General features: G+C 39.0%; 1 protein-coding gene across 45 annotated transcripts in view; it reads left to right on the forward strand.

Moving 5' to 3' along the window:
- Positions 1-19,478, forward strand: part of ZBTB20 (zinc finger and BTB domain containing 20) — a 500,505-nt gene that overhangs the window by 212,305 nt on the left and 268,722 nt on the right. The window contains exon 1 of one of the 45 annotated variants that reach the window (XM_083437093.1): positions 16,229-16,315. The exons of the other annotated variants lie outside the window; for them this stretch is intronic. The gene's annotated coding sequence lies outside the window, so the exon portion shown is untranslated. Of the gene's footprint in view, positions 1-16,228; positions 16,316-19,478 lie in introns of those variants that run through there. 45 annotated transcript variants of the gene reach the window in all.

Genomic DNA, 19,478 nt, shown 5'->3' on the forward strand with positions numbered 1-19,478 from the left:
GGAGTTCTAGGGCTATGAAGTCCAAGGACCTGTTTGACTGGAATGAAGAAAATGAACAAACAACCACTAGCCACAGTGTTTTAATTAACAAAATCTTGTTTCTGTACTAGTTATTTTTGCTATTGGTGTTGATGACACCAAGACACGGATGCACTCCCTTATACAAGTACAGGTAACAAATAAAGCAGCTTTTGCAATTATATTTAAAAGTGAGGAACCAGTGCATGACATATGTTTTAAGCATAAGGCAATGGACTGCTCCAAACATTCATATGGAGACTCATCACTTCATATAGGTATCCATTTAAACTCTTGCTGTATGTCCCTCATGATGGAAAAATCAAAGTAAAGAGATGTAAAATGTCTATTTATTTCCACCAGGAAGGCAAAAACAGAAAGTGAAGCATCAGCTGCCCTTCTCATTGGCATAGAACAGGCTATGGTTCAGATGTTCTACTTTGAAGTAGGAAATAAAATGCCTCAAATTTGACCAAAAACAGCTGGTTTAGTGCTGCCATTGGGGTTCTTTTGCATTTAGCATCAGTGTTGCAGGCACAATTTCAACAGGTTAAGCCCTTTCTAGTATGGAAAGAGTGGCTGGGGAAACCCAGCCAGATGGGGAGTATTAACAACAACAACAACAACAACAACAACGGGGAAAGCTTCACCTGTTAACATTCTATCCCTCAAGCATTCTTATTACATCTGGTCACTGATTTCTTTTTGCACTTTTCACTCTAGTTGCGCAAGAAGACACAAATTTGCATATGACACAAAGCACATGCAAATGTTATGCGTATGTCCAATCCACATACAGTGTACTGGGCCTAGGAAATCCTGTTAGTGCCCCTGCATGCAGGTATAAAGCTTGGGCAAGTCAACATCACAAGATGTTGTCAACTTTAGAAGTTCTTGAAGATACTATGAGCTGGGGTGGCGGGGGAGAGATAGTGTGTAAATGTACCTAATTAACTTAAATAAAAAGCCATAAACCTGACTTTATATACACAGCAGCATTGCATCCTACTTCCACTTACTATTACTGCTGAATAACTGAACTTAAGAGGGCATCTCGGTTAGAAGAGGGGTGTTAATTCACTAAGGACTTCTCAATCCTAGCCCTCCATGCTAAATGCATTAGCAACAGAGACCAATGGGAGTTCTGATTCCCAAGTTGTCAATTGTGATGCAAAGCAATCAGATTAAAATTACCACTGAAACACAGGAGACATTAACGACTTTCCCCAGGATTCAGTCAATGTAGAAAAATGCAATCTGCAGGTCCCTTCCCTTTCTCCTGACAGTATTCAACTTTTTTCTACTTTACGTGGAGGGAAATTCTTAGAGTAGGAAAGTTTAAGATTGTGATTCGGTAGCGTTACAGAAAAATAGCTTTCTAGTGGAACTATGAAGCCCTCTGCCCAGAAGTCTACCCAACTGCTAAATAGACTAGCGTTTTGATTCTGTCTTTAACTGGTTGTACACAGCAGAAAAAAGGGGTGGCAAAAGGAAGGCTGCATAGCAAGTGTATGTACACAGGAGCATAGGCAAAATAGTTTTTATGAGCACTGAGGCCAAAAGGACATCTGACGAAATGGGCTGTTATCTATGAAAGATTATGTCACCATAATTTATTATCTTTTCAGATACCACAAGACTCTGTTGTTACAGATTTTGGAAGCTTTTAAAAATAATATTGCCCACTTTTACTGGGTGTTTGCACATGTGCACCATAATTTTGCAGTATTCTTCACTATTGCCAACATGAATTAATACCTTTAATCTGTTGGTTTTCTGGTCTCTCACAGTCTCTCTCCCACATCTAAGGTTCATGCAGGTATCTTTCCTATGACAGCAGGAGTTCTGGGTGTGTATTTCTCTGTGTAATGCCTGCAACAACAACAACAACAACAACTAGAAGAAGAAGAAGAAGATGTAGCACTGGGGACTGTTGAGATGTATTAGATGGACACTGAGCATCATATAATGCTCCTAGGAACAGCTTCATTGTCCAAAATTAGCAGCAGTCCATCATTAGCAGGGGATAGCAACTTCTCAAGGGCTGACATTTGGGCTCACATCTTTGGGTTTTTCCCTGATAAAAATGTTAATTTGAGAAATGGATGTAGAACAGAGAATGGGCATTGCTTACTGAGGACTTTGCAGGCTGAGAATTATTGTTTCGAAGGCTATTGATTTTTGCAGCAGCTGATATTTCAATCTGGGTGCAGCATGTCTGTGCCTCTACGCACACTGTCAAGAAGAAATATGATAGTGTCTTAAAAGATTAATAATATCGCTGGTCCTCAGGAGGCCTGTCTTAATTCACTGGCCTGTTCCTTGACATGTACTGTAATTTATCTAGTCTGATTTGAATAGCAAATGGCAATCGGCTGCCATTAGGGAAATAGGCATCATTCTTATTGATCCAGCATAGGCTGCATTGTATTTAAGGGGAGCTGCAAAATGTTATTAACTTCACGATGAGATGCTAGAACAGTTCTCCACACCCCCAAAGTATAAGGGGTAGTGTATCTTAAAATAACAATGAAGTGGTTGATACGGAAAGAGAAGGAAGAGCGATTTCTCTTAACATACTTGCAAAGGCAAGGGGTGCTATCTAGTTGGTGACCTTGCATGCATGGAAGGCAAACAGAAGGAGAGGCACATATAGGGAGATAGAGGCTCCTTCAGATATCCTGGACACAAGCCACATAAGGCTTTGTAAGTCATAATCAGCACTTTTGAGTTTCTGTTTTCCCTGTAACCGGCTCAAGTCAGCAACCCGGCCGCAGCATCTTGGACCCATTGAAGTTTCTGAACACCTTTGAAAGGAAACCCCACATAGATAATGTTAATAGTAATCCAAAGAGGATGTAAGTAAGCATGTATCACCATGGTCAGATGAGACATCTCCAGGGTGAAGCTGGCACACTAATTGTAGATGTACAAACACACTCCTGGCCACTGCTGAAACCTAGGCATCTATCCTCAGGGTTAAATCCAGGAGTGCACCTAAGCTGCAAACTTGAGTTTTCAGCAGGTTCAGTGTAACCTCATCCAGCACAGGTTGAATCTCTAATCCCTGATCTGGCCTTTCGATTGACCCAGGAGACTTCTATATCTTAGGGAGCTGTCTGCTACCCTGGCAGTCATGGTTTCTCTGCAGATGTTACTAAGGGAAATGTGATAGGACAGTTATGGTATTACCAGGGATGCATAGATTGGAGGACATCCTATCAATCTCAGTGGAACTTCCATCTGATGAATCATACGTAGGATTGCATTGTATTTTTGCTCAGGAAGTACTGCATTAATATTTTTCTTCTTCTGTGCTATCATCCTGTGGAGGAAAAAATTGCAATAGTAGTAGCTCTTAGCTAGTTTGCTTCTTTTCTCTGGAACTGAAAGCTGTTGTTGAGTAAGACAATAAAAAGCTACAAAAATGGCCAAGCACAAACCAATAAAATAGATTGAAAATGACTTCATTATTTTGAGCGGCAGTAATTGCTATACATTGTGATTCTTGCATAAAAAATTAGTTAATATGTAGGAAAATGACATGTGATCCTTTTTATTTGCCTGATGACTTTAGTCTCTGAGTGAATGACTTATTAAGGTTAATAAAGAAAAATTTGCTTGTAACTGGCAATAAGCTAGAATTTAGCATGCCCTTATGAATTCTTTCTGAAAGACTGGAGGAATAAACAACATATAGGTTCTAATGCTCGGCTATCTATTTTATTTTTATTTATTTTCTAATGGAGATTCAAGAATAAACAATGTGTTCTAACTTGTTTGTCTTTTGCCTGCCTGCCTGGGCAGGAATGCTATGGCTTTCTTAATTCTCCTGTGTGATTTATCATCCCCAGTTCATTGTTTTGCATAACTCTGCTCAAAATGAAGAAATGTCATTATTTTGCAGTGAAAAAGTTGTCATTTGCATAATGCCTGCCATTAATTATTGTGAGACTAATGCAGCTGTTGATATTTTTAGGGCACAGTGGTACAGCCTGCACCTTGTATAATGTCATTCTGAAAACATTGGTAGTTAATAGGTGCCACAACATTGCACAAATGCAAGAAAGGAAAAGGAAAAGAAGAGGACATAATAGAACAGGCTGTGATCTTTATTTAGCGTTTCCCCCCTGAAATACTTGCTGAGAGACAGCTCTAAAAGAAATTCAAGAGAACAGGAAGATGCAAAATAGAAAAGGAGGGGAGGGGGAGAAGAAGGATGTAAATGTGATCACACACACACACACACAGACACACACACACACAACTGCAGCATGAGGTTAAGGTGGAACTAATCAGGTAAAAACACACTCATTATTCTGTTGAAACAGGAATAATGCCCTAAATTTAACTAGGGGCTCCTCAGAATGGAGGCTTTTACTCTGCAAATCTGCATGGAATAATGGTTATGTCATTTAATGACCGTATTGCAGCCTCTGAGCATATAGTCTTTCAGCACAAATCTATGCATGTGAGGGCTTGTCTTAAAAGGCAGTAGTTGCACATTAAATAAATTTAAAACATAATGTTTATTGGAAGTATGTCCCATAGTATTCAAAGAGGATTACTCCATTGTAAATGCGTCTAGGGTTGCAGTCCCAGGGATAATTGTTAATCTAGTGCAGGCGTGTTCTTCTGATGATGCCATCTTTTATTCTTTTTTTACTGTATCAATAGGTCTGCTCCTTCCTCACCACTTCCTTGCCAGGTTTCCCCCCTATCACTTATTGCAGTGTGGAGGGGAATTATTTTCATTGGGATCGCACACAGGGCGGGAAGGTTAAAACCTCCCCATGTATTGCAGTTAAAATTAAAATTCCCTCCTACCCATACTATAAATTAAACAAAAACCTCAATGCAGATAATTCCTAATGATGCATTTAGTGTCAAGTGTAGTTTGGCCCTAATGCTGATAGTTTATTTTGTCCTGATGTAGTTCCGTTAATGAAGACCTCTTTTACCTGTTGTGTTGAAACATACGTACTTGGTTAGATTCATCAATCAAAAAGCCTGTTGGTTAAAAATTGTGGCCCAAATAAATTAGAAAGATAATGTAAGAACTCAGAAAAACAACAATTGGCAGGTCTGATTTTGGAAGAGAGATTTATTCCTCTCACATACACACAGAAGAAGTGCCTTTTCTATAATGGACCCTGCTCTGAAACTTTCAGACGCAACCAATTAATTAATTAAATCTGATACAGCTAGGCAACTAAAATTTTGTGACAGTCCTACTTCCCTGTCTATTTCACCAGCTTCTGACATTCTGTGGAAGTATACTTATGGGCGTTCACAGGGCAAGAGGGGCGCCTACACATACCAAGCTAGTCAACAAGAGATTTGGAGTGATCTCAAAATCAATTCTATGCCAGATTCACACTCACTGCACTTTTCTAGAGAAGAGCCTTCCTCAGGTGGAATCGACACACATATAAAAAACACTGTGAAAATGCTTTTTAAAAAACAGTTTGATAAATACATTGAATTTTGCATAGCTCACTGTCGCCATCTAATGTCACATTTATACATTGCACTTTACAGCACATTTAAAATGTTTTATTTGCAGCTGTGTAGATGCATCATTGGGGGCATGAGTGATGCTGTGGTCTAAGCCACTGAGCCTAGGGCTTGCCGATCGGAAGGTCGGCAGTTTGAATCCCCGCGACAGGGTGAGCTCCTGTTGCTCGGTCCCAGCTCCTGCCAACCTAGCAGTTCGAAAGCACGTCAAAGTGCAAGTAGATAAATAGGTACCGCTCTGGTGGGATGGTAAATGGCATTTCCGTGCGCTGCTCTGGTTCACCAGAAGCAGCTTAGTCATGCTGGCCACATAACCTGGAAAAACTGTCTGTGGACAAATGGCTCCCTCGGCCAGTAAAGCGTGATGAGTACCACAACCCCAGAGTCGTTGTATTTAACTGTCAGGGGTCCTTTACCTTTTTATATGAGTCCTTAGATGCTGATCTAATTATTCTTCAAATGTTACAAGATTTGAAAGCCCTAGAAATACAATAATAATATAAAGAAATGAGCTGTGTGTGATGCTTCTTCAGTCATCAGATGAGGAGCTTTGGGTACTGGTCCAGCTTTTTGAGGGGGACCAAGAATAGAAGCCAAAGGTAACCCAGAAGAATAGAAAACAGAAATGCTGGCAGGCTTCGCAGGAAATGGGTAGCAAAAATCATTTTCTTGGGAAACTGAAACTTAATGCTAATGTTTTGATTGATTTAAGGCTAAAAGAAAGACGTGAAGGATTTTCTATATACGGTTGCTACACAGAGAAAGCAAATATGTAGACCTGTTTCTGTCTCTTTAGCTACAGATATCTGTAACTACTTTAAAAGTAGTTTAAAAGAAGACAGTGGGCCTGAGGCACATTCTGAAGACACTACTTCATCAGACATTGGACAATTACCACCCTATGTGTCTGCCTCAAAAGAGACAGAAAATACAGGCACATGCAGGGCATGAGAACATCCCAATTGAAAGTACTGAGGCAGCTACTAGTACTGTACAACTTGAACAGGAAAGGTTGGCTATGGGCGAACCACATCTTGAAAGACAATCCTCCATTTTATGTGTTATAATTTGAGCTGCTAATACACTACAGACAGTAAGACTTGCTCGTATAGTTCCAAGAGCATTCTAAATAGTCTCCTTGGTTAGCATACTCTGCTGGTTTGAAAGGACCTGTATGTTTTTGCTGCATCATACTTCTCTAGCCTGTAGTACAAGGGGTACTGGTTATGTGCATTTCAAAATTTTGTACCAAGTAGTGGTTCACGTGAAGATGCTTCAGACTTCATGAACGGGAATAAGGTGCCAAATGCAAAAATCGTAGAGGAAAATAATCAGAAGCTATACTTTATAATGTCACCATTTTGTATGGTGGCCCATAAGACTATGCTATTCATAGTAAAATCAATAGTACAGGTAGCATGTCAGACCTTTTACAGCAGGGGTCAACAACCTGGCACAATGACACCCACGAAGGTTTCCAGTGGTGCCCTGGGCAGGGCCCCCAGATTCTGAAATTTCATTTCAAAAAGAATAAGTTTCTAGCCCTCATAGAAGGAAAGTTTTGGGGCAAGATGTGCAGTGATATTCTAAGCAATTTATGGGAAATGATACTGGTGTGGCCGCCTTGTATAGTTTTCCTGGGACTATTTTTTTGCTGTTCTGGAAAATGTATACATGAAGAGTATTAAAGGTCAACATTTGCTTTTCATGCTCTTGGTGTATGTTAATAGAAAGTTTGGTTGTTGTTTCTCTTCTCTGCTTTGAACATTAAAACGACAACAAAGGAAATTAAACCACAAACCCTGGAAAAAAGAATTCTAGAATCTACTTGAAATTCAGCAAAGGGCAGGAAATACAGCTCCGGAGCTGCCAGTTTGTCCTCAGAATACCCTTCTGTCAGCTGGGAACTTGAGCTGCTGAATATAGAAAGAATCCTATAGAGACAATAATCAGGATGGCTAATATCACAATGCGTTTGAAGATACAGAGTGAGCAGATCTCTGCAACACATGTGTTGGGACCTATTTTGTTTCCCATTCACATGGTAAATCTTAGGTTGGTACAGGTTTGTGTGTTTTTTAAGTTCCTACTCAATAGTTCCCATATGAGTACGCTTTGCAACATGAACAACATGTATTTAAATGTGTATCTTAGATTCTGTGTAAAAATCTACAGTTGTGGGTGACTGAAAGAAACAATAACTCTAGAGTCTGATTGTATGTGTTGGTTATTCTTAGGATAAGAGTGTTAGCATAGAGGATCTCTTGTCTCCCTGTCTGTACATGAAGGCTAGAATAGTGCCAGGTTCCAAAGAAGTATGTGGATGATAACTTGAAAAATCCCTTGAGATTCTGATATTCAGTTATATATGTGTGTGTGTGTGTGTGTGAGAGAGAGAGAGAGAGAGAGAGAGAGGCAGGCAGGCAGACAGACAGACAGACAGGGGGGGGGACAGAGAGAAATACGGTCACATATGTACACAGTAGTGCAGTGATGGCCTCCAGCTGTTTTGGGACTACAGCTCCCATCATCCCTAGCTAACAGAACCAGTGGTCAGGGATGATGGGAATTGTAGTCCCAAAACAGCTGGAGGGCCAAGTTTGACCATCACTGCAGTAGTAGCATAGTACATTTTGAAGTGCAAGAGTTAATTGTTACAGCCCTGTAGCTATGTTCCCCAGAAAGTCTGTAGCCATACCTGAAGGGGAACCATGTAGAGAGCTTTGCTAGTCCAGTAATCACACACATGAGCAGCAGTACATATCACAATACCCAATTTATTAGGTAACGATGCATAGCACTGATCCTAAGAGTTAGCTCTATTGAAGCCAATGGTGCCTTGCGTCTGATTGCTTAGGTTTAACTTGTAAATCATACCGAGTTTTAACAAAATTTCTTCAGCCAGCTTTACGTCTGAAGTGGCAGTGATATCGTGTCACTATTTAAGCTGCTGGTGTGAAGAAGCAATGCTATCAAAAGAAAGGAAAAGAAGTATATAACCTCTGCTTGATCAAGTTCCTCATTCTCTGCCTTCCTCTTTATAAGTATATTGAAATGTTTTTTGGAAGGTGAACTAGCTGGGTCCTCTAAATGCCACGACAAAACATCCTGAAGCCAGTGAGTTATTTTATGGTTTTTCTCTGTTCTTTCCACTTCCCCTTCATTTGTGTTGGGATGCATTTAGGTCTTATATTGAAACCAAATGCCCTATTTAAATAATGATTTAAAAAATACCCAGCCCACAACATGCCTTATGTTTCTAAACTGTGGAGAAATGTTACCTGCCATGAGTTTTCTGGAGATAAAGGAAGCAATGGTTGTTCATCGTGTGAAATCTCACAAGGTAAATGATAACTTTAACGCAGTAAAAATAGGATTTCACACAACACCACGGTTGGGATCTGATTCTGATCTCATGTACCTGGGTGCATATAATTGCCTTCCATTGAGTTAATTTGGGACTTCACAGCAATTGGGATCAGAGCTTGTTATGCATTTTTGGAACATTTTGTGTCAGACAGTCTCTTTACTACAAGATAGAAAATAGCATTCACAAATAACAGCAATATTCTTTGTCTGGCAAACTTTTTTTTAGGTTTGACTCAAAATGTGTTTTAAAGTCAGAAAGGTGATACATTTCAATAGGCATTGGCCACTGAAATAGAATGCATGTTTCTGGGATAATCACTAAAGCAGTTTTGCATACTTTAAAATGACTGTGTTTTCCCCTTTGGGTTATAAAATGCCAAACAGCTCGGTATGCATAGATATGTGCCATTATTTTAAAAACACGTTCCACAGTGTGCAAGTGTTTGTTTCTGATATAGAATCCAAGTCAGTTGTCTTATTCTTACATGTGGACTTTAGTTCTCTATTGACTGTAATGCAAATAACTCAAAGAAATATTCATTGCCCAGGGTAGTGCGTATTGTCACTAAACTGGAAGTTGAGGATCTACAGAACAATCCTAAGGTGGGGCTGCCTAATAGGATACAGAATGTTCCTAGAGAGGCAAAAGTCTGCATCTCCAAATGTAATGGAAAACCTAACAAGGTGCCCCTTTCAAATCTCCTGTTCCTGATCACCTTTCTGTAATGTGACCATTTTGGTAATGGTCTTTGTCCTGTCTTGAGCCTCATATTTTGAGCTCAGTATGTGACCATCTAAACTTAGTGCTAACCCCAAGATCATTAGACTGCAAATAAACAGGATTTATGTTCCACATTTTAGTATTGCAATACTAATTCAAATAGCCTTAAATGAGAGGCCAATTAAGAATACTCTGCATGCAAAAGTGATGTTGGTCATAGCTTTCTTAGTTTTTAAAAACTTTTCTTCAACAGGAATTTTTTCTAGATTTCTTCTTGCCATTTCTGCCTGTCTGGGCTGGGTTGCTGCTTAATTTTTTTATCTCATTTCTAGCCTTAAAATTGTGCTCATGATTGTTGCTATGTGCCAGGCAGCACACATGCATGTAATGTATATGTGGAACCTGTGGAGCCATGTCCAAATTTAACTCAATATGACGTATCAACAGCAGCAAGAAAATCCAGACATAGCAGGGGGGGAAAATCTAGTGTTTGTTGAAAGATTAGCAAGGGACGTTTTGCAAAATATATTTCTGCATTTTGGCTATACTGACACTTGAAGTTGTTCAGCATGTTCACATAATATTCCATAGAATATTTCACAGCATAATTAAGTTGCAGCTGCATTTCCTTCTCCATGTGTACCACACATGTTAACCAGACATGAATTGGCACTTATGGGGAGATTTCCATCACTGTCATATAGGCCTCCCCTTTGTTGCTTGTGTTTGACAGTAATTTAATCTCCCTGTTCTGAGTTCACAAATTCTTTAATCTGTTTGCTATCTTGTCTCATCCCTGCAGCAATTTTATTAAACTGAAAAAAAAAAAAGAAAATGATATTTGAGCACAGAAGTGTCTTTGCAGAAAGCCTTAGGTCCTGCTTGGATGATTTATAGTACTTTATAATAGAAAACTCTCAGAATAATATCATACCAAATGCCCATATCACAAATCCAAAATAGCAATTCTTGCAGTGGTCAAAGCACAGTCACCAAGACGCTGCTTTGCAGAGTTAGGAAGCAAAACTGTAACTTCAACAGCTAGAAAGCTATACACAAAACTGAATTCAAGAGTTCTAACAAGAATCATGTGATTTTAGTATCCCTCTGAAATTTAATCTGTGCATTCTGTGCTCAAATATCATTTTCTGTGCATCTGCTTGTTTACTAATTCTCTAAGTCAGAAGGAGTTTCTGCTACTGAAGGGTTAATAGGCAACAAATAAAAGAGGCATTAAGGTGCTAAGTTGACTCTCTGAAGTGGCATAGTAGGTTGGCAGCATTCTGTTCCTTAAATGGAAAATGTTTTAAGTCGATTTTTAAAGTGTCTCTTATTTACACTTTTTTTAGGATGGCTAGCCTTACATTTCTAGGGAAAGGCAAGTTGCATGCAACTCTCATTTAAATGTGGAACTAAAAAGCAAAAAAGCAACATCCTACTTATTAAACCAATTACTGCCATCCATTGCTGTTCTTCTCATGTTGAAAAACTACCATCTTCTGTGTTCATTTTTATGCTGCATTTGTGGCATGGGCTTTCTCCGGAATGAACTAGAACCTTTTTTTTTCTATTTATTGTTGTTAATTCAAGGAAATTTACCAGATAATATCCAATCTGTTTTAGAAATATTAGTGACCTTTTCAGTATGTAACTTTACTAAATATCAAAGTATTTGGTAAACAAAGAAATAAAAAGACAGCAATATACCTCCTATTTTACAGTACGGTATATATGAGATTACAGTAAAGGAAACTGGCAGATAATTGAGGATGAGAGTTTGCGCCTTAAAATCCTCATGAAACTCAGGAGCAGTTATTTCATTTTAATGTGGTCCAAGATACTGTACTAAAAAAAAAACAACCCCAACAAACAACCCCACAAAAATAATTCCTTATGCTATTTTTATTTCAGAAGCTCTCACCACATTCCCAAATTTTTTGCTGTTAGCAATATTAATGCTATCTATAAGAATAGTGATAAAACTAGTTTCTTGTTATATTGAAAGTAAACCAAAATTATTTTTAACTTGTTTTCATCTGTTTTTCTCTGCTATTAATTGTGATCCCTTGGACAGTTCAGTGTTGATTTAAACTGGAACATTAGAAGCTGCCTTATATTGAGTTAGACTGTTAGGCCATTTAGCCCAGTATTGTTAACGCTGATGGGTAGCATTTTTCCATGATGTCCAACCAATATTTTCCAGCCCTACTTGAAGATGCCAAGTATTGAACCTGAGATCTTTTGCATGCAAGGATGTGCTCTTCCGTGGAACTTTAGCAGTTCTCCTTGGAGAGATTTTATTTCAATACAGTGGTACCTCGGTTTAAGAACAAACCAGAAATAGGGTCCCAGTTTGAGAACTTTACCTCGGTGTAAGAACGGAATCCGAATGTTGGAAGGGCACTGGCGGCGGGAGTCCTCATTAGGGAAAGCATGCCTCGGTTTAAGAATGGTTTCAATTTAAGAACAGACTTCCAGAACGGATTAAGTTTGTAAACCAAGGTACCACTGTAATCAAAAGTTTTCTCAAAGATAGAATAAGTGCACTTAAGAAATCAAAGCTACCATTTAGTACAAATGGCTTTTAGAATTAAAATACTGTGTCATTAAACTAGTAACATTAAACCAACATGCTCAAAATCTTCATTTGAATGTTTAACATTATATCACAATTAGAAAAAGCTGAATTTTCATTAAAAAGCGATGCTGGTGTTTGGTCTGTGGAACACTCACAGTTTTTTTGTCAAGATTGAGACAGACCATTTGTATTCCAGTTTAATATGGCAATTTTCTAAAAGATGAAAATGTTAAAATCAAGTCGTATTTCTTTTGTCTTAGCAAAACAGAGTAAATTTAAATAAAGGGCTGGGCTGGATCCATTGCCTTGGCTGTTGTTGGAGTACTGCTGTTGCCGCCACCCCTCAATGAAATGCAGAACAAATTTGCTATTGCTACCCAGCTGCCCAAATTGTTGCCTAGAGCTGCTGCCTGCCCCCAGCTATGCAAGCAGATAATGCCACCATGTTGCCCATGGTGATATGTGATCCAAGTAACTGTTGCCATCACTCAAAAAGTAGTGATGGCCACCAGTTTGGACATCTTCAAAAAAGGATTAGAACAATTCTTAATTATTATACTAATTAAATTTCTATTCATGAGGATAAGGCTGCCCATGTTGTAGGCAGTATGTATCTTAGATGTCAGTTGCTGGGAATGCTGCTGCACCCAGGCGCTGCTCTCCGACTTACCACAGACTTACCACAGACTTACTTGGTTGGCCACTGTGAGAACAAGTCCGCTTACCCTTTCCAGCGGGCAGCATTGTGGCCAGGTTTCAGAACTTGGGCATGGCCAGGTTAGGCCCCTTCAGTGATCTGGCGGGGGCGGAGATTGATGCCCCCCCCCCTTCGTGCTGTCCTGGCACTGGGCAGGGCCATGCCCAGGGGTTGCTCTGCTGTCCAATCAGCACTGGTGGGGGCGTGGCCATGGGAAATTCTCTCTCACCCTTCACCGGATCCAAATGGAAATCTCTCAGGGTGCCCCTATTTGATATAAGTCATAGGGCTCCCCTATTGGTGGTTTACTCTTAGATGGACTCCTTGCGGTTGGGCAAGATATAACCTGGCTTCACCCAATGCCTAAGCCAAACTGCTCACATCTGTAACCAATAAAGTTGTGGCCTATTTAAACCCATAAACCTAAATACTCGTGTCCCTGTGTTTATTACCCACTAGAGAACTGCGGGTCACGGGGCCTTGACAAGCCAGTTGCTGCTCTAGATGGGCCATTGGCCTGATCCAGCAGGCTCTTGCATTCATATGCCACTTATATCCCAAATGTCACATACTACTGCTATCCAGGGCAAGTGTGCTTCTGTTGTCCACAATTTTGCTCAAAGTGTGGTGAAGCCAGATGCACCAGGTGATTCCAGGACATCGAGCAATCGTCTGCGTGGGTGGGTGAAGCAGGAAGAATGGTCCATTTTCTTATGTCAAACTACTGCTGGGTGAGTTCTCTTCCCTCATGTGGCATTCCAAGAGATATGTATTCTCTTTACTACATAGTGGAAAAGCAGACTGTCCTGACAACTGTACAGTCAGAATAAGAAAAATACAGTACAAACTAAACTTTATTAAGAAACTTGTAGAAGCTAAACAACTATCAAATTCATTGTGGCGTAAGACTACAGTTGACTTTATTAGAAATGTGCAGTGTAATCTTCATCCTCCATAAATTTGTTTAATTCTCTTTCAAAACCATCCAAGTTGGTAGCCTTTATTACATCTCGTAGTAGTGAATTACATAGTTTGCCTATACTTTGGATGAAGTATTTTTATCCGTGCGTGCTCATTCTCAATGTTTGCTGCAGAGTGTGTGATTTCCAAATGCCAAATAGAGATTGGGTACACTTGGTTAATTCTTATATGCATGTTAAAGACAAAAAATGGTGGCAGTCTGTTTTCAAACTGGGGAGTTTTCAGTATTAGAGGAAAGCATGCTAGCTGCACATAAGAAACTGTACCCAGGGCTATGTACCAAGTTAGCTGCTACGTTATCCCTATATGTCCCTGCTTTGGGTATATTGTCATTTAGCTAAAAGCCTTGGAGTATAGAATATTTTCGAGAGAAATCAGATTGGAAAGGAAGAGACTATGATTCTTTCATGACTTGCCATGTGGGGCTGTTACGAATTTCTGCACAACATAGCCAGTTCCAAACATATCAAATTACAGCTGCCCAGTTATAGAATTTCCAGTTCTGACGGCTTGTAATTTATTTTTGTCTTTGGAATCTCAATGCTCTTTATTCTTGGTATCATTCCATGCTATATACAATTGTTCCATGTTTCAATTTAGAATTCATAATTTAATTGGATGAGCTGTGAACCTCTAGCTATTTGAACTTCTCATAGTACCACTGACATGGAAAAGTTGGCTGTCACTTCCTGAATGATCATCATCTCCAATTCAGACATATTTACATTAAAGCTAAATATAGTGCTGTAAACTTCTAAGATATTTTAGTTCACTGAGTGTCCCTTTGCAGAGGAAAGCAAAAATGTTGTGTATAAAAAGAACTAGATTTTTTTTTCCTTATTGGAAGTCTGAAGTACAGGAAAATCTTTGACACTGTGTCCTATACACCCAAGGGAGAAGAAGCCACACAAATAACTTTCCCAGTGTTTTCAGGGCCTGACTTATACATGAAGTTAAATGTGAGATGGCTTCCTAAAATATATTATTAAAATGTATTTTTAAAATGTAAGCATAGGAAGCGGAGTTCTTTTTGAATCAGGATGACAGTGTGCAAGTAGGAGATATTTAACTCTTCCTGCCATAACAAAAGTTGACGCTTCTCTGACGCAGTAACTAGTGGTAGAAAAAAACTCCAGTTTGCATTAATGGGGGCTTCCTTCCTCACCCCCCTCCCCACCGTCACAAACTGTACTACAGGGTGATTTTTGTCCCGATTGCAGCAGGGAAAGGGTAAACCTCTCCTCCTTGTGTGCTGTGGCTCCGATTCTAAATGGACCCCCATTCCTACTAGTAAATGAAAAACCTCACAGGAAGCGGCAGGGAACACCTTTAACATTATGTGCAGAATTAGACCCCCATTTCAAAAAAGGAGCTGAAATCAGGGGAAGTTTACAGGTGATTAAAGTGGCCCTTGTGTCAGTCTGCATGTTATGTTGGGAGCCCTTCAAATGTACGAATTGTAATAGGAAACTGCGCAACGGTTTGGAGATGTCTGTTTTGTTTCCTCTGCCTGAATCCTCCAATGGAACTGTCATACTGTTAGGAGACTCTGTACTGTAGACAATACCAGGAAAAGGCAAAGTTTGCTTGCTTTTTGTGTTTTGATAAATGAGTAATAGAATCCCTCCCCCCATGTTATGATATAGATTTCTTATCTGGAATAATGTCATATTTGTTACTAGTACTGAGACTGTGAACTGGTACTTTCTAATTTGCCCACTAGCATGCTCTTACTTTCAGTAATGGTCTACTATAATCTAGACGAGAGCATTCAGTATTTCAGTCCCTTTGTAGCAGGTTCCAAACAGGAGTAGGGCTAGTAAGAGCTATTTTCCCAGCTCAAGATACTGATCAAACATTTCAAGTATTCAAAGCACAAGAAGCTCCTGAAAAGATTTATAGAATTCATTGCAAACACCCGGGAGATTTGCCATTTGGACGGTCCTTTATACCATTTTGAACTTCATCTGTCGATATTTCTGTTTCAAATGGAACTTTTTGTTCTGTAATCTGTGGGGGTTTTCGTTTTTCCAAAAAGCTATGTGTTCTAAACTATGAAATTCTGTCACTGTAGAGATTCCTAGGGGTGCAAAACTTTGTTGTTGATGTTGACAAATGTTTCTCTTACTGCTTTTTATAATTGATTTCTTCTGAACAGTTGAGGGTATAATGGCTGGGGCATTAGTGGGATAGCATATTTTTGAAAGCATACAGTTGGCTTTCTTTCCAAATTTAAAAAAAAAAAAAATCATTGGGCACATGAGAGAGTTGCTAGTGCCTAGAGATGTGGTCATGTTGCCAAGTTGCACATGAATATCTTCGGCTTAAGCTTTTGTTTCTTGGGAAGTACCAATGATCAGTTGTTGTTGAAGAGATTTTAGCATCTTTCCCAGGATGATCTGCTGAGAGGGCTGCTTTGGTTTTCATCATCTAGGTAATGGCCTTCCTCTAATATACTCTTTAAATGACCTAGGGGAAGAGTGTCCTTTTGTCATTTCTTTCAAATCTCTGCTATATGTGCTTACTGATAAATTTGGAAGAGGTTTCCTTTTTTAGCTTTTAGGAGAGAAATCTCCAGATGGGGACCCAAATGCTGACATCCTGTGCTTTGTAGATAATGTTGGATAGGGGTTGGATTGGGGGGGGGAGGAGAAGGGTGATATGACATAGGTATCATTCATCTCAGATGTTAGAAATCTTGCTATTCCTATTACAACCAGTTCAGAACTATTACTTATCCAGCATTGTGGAAAATGAAAAGTAGCATCTGCACAATTTACGTTTAATCAGCTGTGTATTTGTTCACTCCTTACAGAAGGATATAAGTTATTTTTTTAGATCTGGCTTGTTGATTAGAGCTGGTTCATGTGTGTTTCTGCTTTACATGTGCAGTTCAGTGTCAAGCACCTTTATTCAGAAATAAGTTCTATTGAGGTTAACACAGACAGCCCTTTGCATGCTGTCTTGGGAATAAGCCTCATTGAAATCTGTGAGACTTAATTCTGAGTTAACACACATAAGATTGCACTGTAAACGCCCCAAAATGTTTTTATATGGGAATGATAAACTATGCAGGGAATGTATAAAACCTTAAAGATTATTTCAAAGTGATATATTTGTGTGTGCGAGAATTAGCTACCAAAAATTTGTGAAAAAGCAAAAGGTATTTGTGTACTAACACATTGCACCTCTTGAAGTAATTCAGGTTGTTTCTGATTTCTTTTCATTGCCAGATATTTAATTAGTATTATTTCCTTCTGAATTTGTATAGTATTTGCTTCTTAAGCTTGGAAAATTCATTTCCCCCCTATATAAATATAATTGGGTTTTGTGTATGTATTTTATCAAGTTGCAAGTGGTTGTACATTTATTTTGTACAGACTTCTAAATTAATGTAGCAATTTGTAATATGAAAGTGCTTGAGGAGCCTATATCAGAATAATACTTTTTCATGATGCTATCCTGCACGTAATATTTGTTCCACTGTCCAGTAATAAACTATTGAACAGTTATAGTCATGATTGCACGTGCTGCTTTTTAGGGGGTGGGGATGAGATTTAGTAAATGATAAAATCCTATATCCTCACAGCTGTTGTTGTTTTAAGAAAGAATTTTTGAAACAATATGCTTACTGTGTTTTAAATTAGCCCATGTCAAAATCTAGGCATTGTTAGTCACACTACTTTAATCTTGTATTCCAATTTCAAATCAGTAAAATGCATTTGCTTCCTTCTGTTGGACTTGACTGTTTTGGACTTCCTTCTGTTAGACAGTTGACCCAATCCATAAGACATAAGGTGCTGCCTTGTACTGTGTCAGACTCTTGGTTCATCTAGTTCAGAACTATTTGCACTGACAAGCAGTGGTCTCCAGGGCGTCAGACAAGGGACTTTCTGAGCCCTGCATAAGGCACCAGGGATTGAATCTGGAACGTTTTTCAAAGTCTTTCTAGTTAAACTTAGTTATGAAAGCAATGCTGCTTAACTTAGTTGCAGCTATATTCCACTGGTGTTGGTGAGTCTTAATCATAACAAACGTTAGCTGGTTTGGGGGCAATGTAGTGTAAGGTTACCAGATTTTTCTGCAATGAATCCGGGGACACTTTCAATGTCAATGGATTTTTTATGGGGACTGATTTGTAAATCCGGGTTCTGTCCCCGAGAAATGGGGACGTCTGGTAACCTTAATGTAGTGGCAATGCAGTACCAACAACATCATGAATGGAGATTTGCTGCCTTTCAATTTCTTCTTTTGCATATTTTAAAGTGCTTCCACTTTAAAATAGGGTTTAATATGGCAAACATGTTGTTCCTATATCACAAATGGGTAGTTGCCAACAGCCCCCCCCCCCCCCGATCTTACCATATATTCTGAGGAAAAGATTAAATGGAGAGAGATTAAATTGAGGGAGGAATATCACCCATCCTTTTGATGCCAACATTGTTGTATGGACACTGTATGCATGAGGAGCACAATAAACCCCCAATAAACCCTAGTCCAGAGGCCGCTAAGTCTCACTAGGTTGAAAGAGACTTACACACAAGGATACATGTGATTATAGGTTGGGCCATGAATATTGATCAGAAGGTGAAGCAGAATGCCTTTAAAATGTACCATGGAAGTGGTAACAGGTTCTGTGAAAACATGCACACAAAAATGTTTTTATAGTGTCAATAGTGAATAGGAAAATAATAGTGTAAATGTAAAGGTTTAAAATGAAATACATTGAATATGCAGTGGGCAAGTTATTACCTGGATTTTTTAAAACAATTATTGTGTACTAATGGGCAGTAAATACCCTATAATTGGGGGGGAAAGACTGCACAAATATATTTTACACTTCCCTTGACAAATCTTGATGTATAAACTTGGAAAACATAAGGGCTGAAAAACACAATTGCTTGTTTCCAGTCCTTGCACATGTTTTGCAATCTCAATTTCAGATATATCCATGTAATTCTAAGGGCAGCTATCTATGATTGTTTTCAGTAAAATTTGAGATTCTCTGAGATCTAATGAGAACGTTAAATTGGTATTTTGAAAACTACAGGAAGCCTTAAAATGATATATTCTATTCATGGTCTCTTTGATATTTTATTAAAAGATTTTCCTGAGAATCTCCTGGTAGGGTATTTGCCTATCAGAGACCAGCACAAATAGTTATGCTATGGGCATGGGTAAAACGGTAATTAACCTGTTAAATAGAAAGTATACTTAGATAAGGTAAGATAGTCCAGACACAAAAACCCAAGGCTAGAATAGAACTTCATTAGGTTTGGCTTTGAATTATGACCATAAAAATAATGGGGAGTACCTTGCATTGGTGAGTTGATGGTGAGTTTCTAATGATGTTGGGAAAGATTGAGGGTACAAGGAGAAGGGGACGACAGAGGATGAGATGGTTGGACAGTGTTCTCGAAGCTACGAACATGAGTTTGACCAAACGGCAGGAGGCAGTGGAAGACAGGAGTGCCTGGTGTGCTCTGGTCCATGGGGTCACGAAGAGTCGGACACGACTAAACGACTAAACAAAAAATAATAATGATGCAGCAGAATAATAAACAAACCAGTACTGAATCTACTTGCATAGCCATACG

Source organism: Podarcis tiliguerta, assembly GCF_965153285.1.
Source record: "Podarcis tiliguerta genome assembly, chromosome: 4".
Lineage (NCBI taxonomy): Eukaryota > Metazoa > Chordata > Lepidosauria > Squamata > Lacertidae > Podarcis > Podarcis tiliguerta.